Below are 6,687 nucleotides of genomic sequence, written 5' to 3'. Positions count from 1 at the left end.
CCCCCCCAATCTTGAGAAACAGCTTGTCCCCAAGCTGGAGCGTCAGGGTAGTGTCGATGCAGCTCGTCGCGATTCTCCCAGGTTGCCAATGAGGCTGGCTGATCAGTCCACCTCACCAGCACTTGCTGCACTGGAGTCGTGCCTCGTAGATGTTGCTGGCTGGCCAGGATCTCCACTGGCTCCGGGCTTGGTGCGGCTGCCATGGGCAGGTCCTCGAGGGCCTTATCTGCTGGTGGTAAGGCGCGCCGCAGTTGAGAGACGTGGAAGACGGGGTGTATGGAGCACTTGTCCAAAAGCTGGAGCTTGTACGCCACCGAACTCACTCGCTGAATCACCTGAAAGGGACCAAAGTATTTGAACGACAGCTTCTGGTTAGTTCTGGTGGCGAGGGAGTGTTGTAGTTAGGGCTGGATCTTGAGGAACACCCAATCGCCCACTTCAAACACGCGGTCCGATCGTCGCTTGTCCGCAGATTCTTTCATTTGCTGTTGTGCACGAAGCAGATGTTGCTGTAGCAGTGCCTCCACCTGGGCTCGATCCTGAAGCCAATCCTGAAGGTCCGGTGCAGCGCACGCCATTGGGTCCAGAATACCAAAATGCCGAGGGCCGTGACCGTACAAAGCCTCAAACGGAGAAGTTCCCAAAGCTGAATGTGATGAGGTGTTGTACCAGAACTCTGCGAGGGCCAACCATGCAGACCACTTGGACGGGCATGCGTGCACAAAGCAGCGTAAGTATGTCTCCAGGCATTGGTTTACTCGCTTGGATTGCCCGCCGGTCTGCGGGTGCCACGCCGTGCTCATGCGCAGTTCCGTGTGAGTCAACCTGAACAGCTCCTTCCACATGGTGCTGGTGAAAATGGGGTCTCGATCCAAGACGATAGCCTCCGGCAACCCGTGCAGCTTGTATATGTTGTTGACGAAGGCAAGGGCAACTTGAAACGCCGTGAAGGGGTGCGACAATGGGATGAAATGCGCGTACCGCGAGAACTTGTCCACTACCACCATGATGTTGTTGTATCGCGATGACTGCGGCAGTCCTTCAACCAAATCCATGGTGATAAGCTCCCAAGCTTGCTTGGGCACAGGCAGGGGTTCCAGCAGTCCTGGGTAACGGACCCGTTCCAGTTTTGCTTGCTTGCAAACCTGACATTCCTCCACCAGCAGCTTCACATGTTGCTTCATGCCCGGCCAAGTGAACAGCCGGCGGACTCGACGGTAGGTGGCATTGAACCCTGAGTGACCGCTGATCGCGCCGGAATGCAAGGCTGCCAAGACTTGTTTCTGCAGGGGCACAGTGTTCCCGAGCCACACGCGCCCATTATGTTTGATGATGTCGTTCTACAGGAGGAATCCATCGTGGTCGTTGGGTTCTGTAGCTAGTCGTGCAAGCAATTTTTGAGCTACTGGGTCAGTGTTGTACCCTTGCTGCATTGCTTCAAGCCAGATTGGAACTGCCACTGTAACTGTGGCCAGGTCCCCTTGGAGTGGCCGGGGTCGACGTGACAGAGCGTCTGCCACCCGGTTTGTCTTCTCCTCGTTTGTACACAATTCTGTAGCACAAACCCAGCAATTTTGCCATAATCTTCTACTGTCAGGGTGTAGCCAAGCGCTGATCTTCGAGGTGTACCAGGCTGCATTGGTCTGTATGGATCACGAACTCTTCACTCTGTAGGTAAATACGCCATTGCTCAACTGCCATAAGGATTGCCAACCCTTCTTTTTCATAAGTGGACAAGGCACGGTTCTTGGGACCCAATGCTTTGTTGAGAAACACCACTGGGTGGTTGCCCTGGCGCAACACTGCTCCAATGCCTCGGTCTGAGGCATCTGTTTCGAGCTCGAATGGCTTCGAGAAATCCGGCAGGGCCAACACAGGAGCAGTGACTAATGCAGTTTTGAGCTCTTGGAACGTTGCGGCTTCGAGCTCAGTCCATCTAAAGATTGTGTTCTTCTTGAGCAGATCCGTGAGCGGCCGGCTGATGATGCCAAAGTTCTTGACGAACTTGCGGTAGTAACCTGCTAATCCAAGAAACCCGCGCACCTCCTTGACATTTGCCGGGGTTGGCCATTTCTGAACTGTCGCCACATTCTTGCCGTCTGTCTGAACTCCTTCTTCACTGATTTCGTGTCCCAGATAGGTGAGACTGGTTCTGGCAAATGAACACTTGCTTAACTTAATCTTTAGTTGGTGTTCGTCAAGTAGCTCGAACACTTGCCGCATGAGCTGGATGTGTCGTTCCAGAGTGGCGCTGTGGATCAGGATGTCATCAATGAAAACCAAGACTTCTTTTCGGTTGACCGGTGCCAAAACAATGTTCATTCCCCCTTGGAAGGTCGCTGGACCGCCGGTTAGTCCATAGGAAAGAACCTGGAACTCGAAATGGTCGTGGTGCGTCTTGAAGGCGGTTTTGTGCTCATCCTCGGGCTTCATACGAATTTGATGGTACCCCGGCCGCAAGTCTAAGGTGGTGAAAAACTTGGAACCCGCAAGTTCATCCAGAAGTTCATCGATCACTGGTAGGGGGAACCGGTTCTTAATTGTCACTGCGTCGAGGTGCCGGTAATCTACGCAGAAACGCCATGTCAGGTCTTTTTCTACACTAGCAGGACTGGTGATGCAAATGGACTTGTGCTGGGTACGATGATTCCTTGCACCAACATGTCAGCCACCTGCTTTTCAATCTCATCCTTCTGCGCCGAACTGTAGCGGTACAGTCGGATGTTGACCGGGCACGCTCCAGGCAGCAGGGGTATAGTGTGGCCGAAGGCGCGTCGTGGTGGCAAGCCGCTCGGCTCAGCAAACAGGTGTATGTACTCTTGCAGAAGGTTGGAAATAGCTGGAGGAACTGGTAGTTCTGTGGCCTTGATCTCTTCCGTCCCCATGGCACACAAGTGCACCACTCGCGTGACCCCGGCGCGCTGCAGCAGCGCGTCCAACTCCTTGCTGGAAAGTTGTTGGCACTGAGTAGTATCCGCTCGAGCCCCCTGCAAGTGTACCCGCTTCCCGGCATAATCAAAACTCATGGTCTTCTCCTTCCAGTGCACTTTCATCGGACTATGCTGCTCCAACCAGTCGATCCCCAGAATGATGTCATAACTGCCCAGGGGAAGTACTCGGAGGTTGGTGGTGAAGGTCACCCCTTGGGTATGCCATTGACAGTCTGACAGCTCCTTGTCGCTGCGCATCACACCTCCATTTGCCACCCGCACCGTTAGGGCGCTCTGAGCCTGCTGCCCCCCTTGCAAACGATCTGCCAGAGCCTCACTGATGAAGCTATGCGTAACGCCCTCGATGCGGCTATATCTCCTACGTGTCGAAGCACGACTTAGAGGCATAACCGCATTGAAAGCAATATCGCAAGTTAGGCAATCATCACAACATCCCATGTAATATAGATAATAAAAGGGGAGATACATAGTTGGCTTACACTCGCCACGTCAATCAAAGTACATAAATAGCATTACATCAAACAAACACTCATGGCCCGACTACGGCGCTAAAATAAAAGATCAACCCAACATGCGACACGGTCCCGATCGCTCCAACTGGGCACCACTACTGATCATCAGGAAAAGACACATAGTAACGGCGGGAAGCTTCATCGAACTCCCACTTGAGCTCATGCGCATCATCTGGAACGGAATCATCAGGTCCTGCATCTGGTTTGGAAGTAATCTGTGAGCCACAGGGGCTCAGCAATCTCGCACCCTCGCGATCAAGACTATTTAAGCTTATAGGTAAGGCAAGGTAAATATGTGGAGCTGCAGCAAGCGACTAGCATATATGGTGGCTAACCTATTCGCAAAAGAGAGCGAGGAGAGATAGCGAAGCGCGAACGAGTAACTAGAGAACAACCTGTGGCAAGCATTACTCCAACACCGTGTTCGCTTCCCGGACTCAGCCGAGAAGAGACCATCACGGTAACTCACACAGTTGATTCATTTTAATTAAGTTAAGGTTCAAGTTATCTACAACCGGACATTAACAAATTCTCATCTGCCCATAACTGCGGGCACGGCTTTCGAAAGTTCAACCCCTGCAGGGGAGTCCCAACTTAGCCCATGACAATCTCTCACGGTCAACGAATGAATAGACCTTCTCCCGAGACATTCCGATCAGACTCGGTATCCCGGTTCTACAAGACACTTCGACAAGTTAAAACCAATCCAGCAACACCACCCATGTGCCGACAAATCCCGATAGGATCTGCACATATCTCGTTCTCAGGGCACACCGGATAAGCTAAGCGTACGGAAGCCAACGTAACCCAAGTTGCCAAGGGACGGCCCCGCACGGTGCTCTAGGTTGGACCAACACTTAGAGAAGCACTGGCCCGGGGGTTTAAAATAAAGATGACCCTTGAGTCCGCGAAACCCAAGGGAAAAAGGCTAGGTGGCAAATGGTAAAACCAAGGTTGGGCATTGCTGGAAAAGCTTTAATCAAGGCGAACTATCAAGGGGTTCCCATTATCACCCAACCGCGTAAGGAACGCAAAAATCCAGGAACATAACACCGATATGACGGAAACTAGGGCGGCAAGAGTGGAACAAAACACTAGGCGAGAGGCCGAGCCTTCCACCCTTTACCAAGTATATAGATGCATTAAGATAACCAGATAATCTAATGATATCCCAACAAGTAAATAAAGTTCCAACAAGGAACGGTCTCCAATCTTCACCTGCAACTAGCAACGCTATAAGAGGGGCTGAGCAAAGCGGTAACATAGCCATTCAACGGTTTGCTAGGACATAGTGGGTTAGAGGTTTGACATGGCAATTTGGGAGGCATTATAAGCAAGTGGTAGGCATCGTAGCATAGGCATAGCAAAAGAGCGAGCATCTAGCAAAGCAAAGATAGTAGTGATTTCGAGGGTATGATCATCTTGCCTGCAAAGTTATCAGAGTTGACTGGATCCTCGAAAGCAAACTTGTCTCCCGGCTCTACCCAAACAAGACAAACAAGCAAAAGGAACGCAATCAACCACGTGCACAACTCAAACAACATGATGCAAACATGGTATGCTATGCGGGATGCGATATGTGATGCATATGCAAGATTTGACAAGAGATGAATGAACCTGGCCTCAACTTGGAAATCCAAATGTGCCACTGGAAAGGTGAGATGAAATCGCTTGAAAACGATATGAAAAACGCCGGAATCGGAGTCACGGTTTGGAAATGGCAAGCAATTCAAATATGGCACCGGTCTGCGATTTACAGCAAGTAGCCATCTAAATGCAACAAGATGAACATGCTACAGCACTCAAACATGACAACAAAATACATGGCAGGGATCCATACATGATGCTTAACAAAAGAGGAACACTGAGCTATGGCCAATTCATCCATTAACAGGTTCAAACAAGCATGGCAAAAATGCATTTGGTAAACAGATTTCAGACTTGGTGAAATTAATACTTGTCTGGAATATCAGATCAGGTAGCACACTTTGGATCAAGAAAACTATATGCTACAGGACCTGAACATGGCAAAGTAAAGCATGGCATGGAACTACTCAAAGAGCTTAACAAAAGTCCCTTAGTGACCTTGAGCCAAAAGGGATCATAAAATACATTTGCAAGCATGTGAACATGGCAAAAACATAATCAGATCACAGACTTAGTGAAAAACTGGAGCATGCAAATCAGATATCAAGTAGGCATGTTAACGAGCTCGATGCACTCACTACAGAACATGTCATGACAATCTAAGCATACTCCCACCAAGAATACACATTATGAAAGCTAGACATGGCAAGAACAATAACATAGCATGCACGGATCAACTACAACATCCTTGGCAAAATCGCTAACAAGTAGACAATTTGCCCAGATTCACGAAATAGCAAAAGTAGAGCTCGATTGACTCAAGCTAGGGTGCTCCATAATTGCAAACAAAGACATGTATGGATAGAGCACTACAAGATTAACCAAACATCCTTACTGATCATCCTTAAAAGAGGCACGGATCACTAGGAAACAACATGAACATATGGCATATTGAGATAAACAGGTCAAGGACTTAGTGGAATTACTAAGTCCCTGAAATCAGCATTAACGAATGCACCACTTTGCAAGCTGGTGCTAGTCACCACACACATCACAAAAATATATGGGTTGCACCTCTGGATAGATGGCAAAACATATAACAAAACACATGTAGAGCTCAGGGGCATATCATGAACTCATTAATCATGGCAAAAATGACAAATATCTAATTGGAGCAGCAGATCTGACAATTATCTCAAATAGCATTCCTCCAATAGCATTTCGGGCATCAAGATGAACTCAAATGAAAATGATGCAATGAGATGAAATGATGCACTCTCTGAGACGAACATTTTGATATGCTATATGCCCAAAACGGATCTACGGATGCAAAGTTACGGCACGATGAACAAGGGCAAAATAATTAGGGTTTCGGGCAAGAAGTCAACCGAGGCACTCTCAGATCCAGAACCAGATCGGCACGCTTTACGAGGATCGCCGGAGTTGACGTTCGCCGAAGTTGGGACTTGCCGGAGCTCGAGGACGAGGAGGAGGTCGGTGGGGCCGGGCACCGGAGCCGGATCCTGGCGAGATGAGGATGGAGCGGCGACGGCGGTCGCTGGACTTGCGGCGGCGCGGCGGCCGGGTGGCGGCGACGGCGATCGCCGGAAGGAGGTGCGGTGGCTCGGCGAGGTGGC

Source organism: Triticum aestivum, chromosome 7A (assembly GCF_018294505.1).
Source record: "Triticum aestivum cultivar Chinese Spring chromosome 7A, IWGSC CS RefSeq v2.1, whole genome shotgun sequence".
Classification (NCBI taxonomy): domain Eukaryota; kingdom Viridiplantae; phylum Streptophyta; class Magnoliopsida; order Poales; family Poaceae; genus Triticum; species Triticum aestivum.
Note: the sequence above shows the minus strand (reverse complement) of the source record.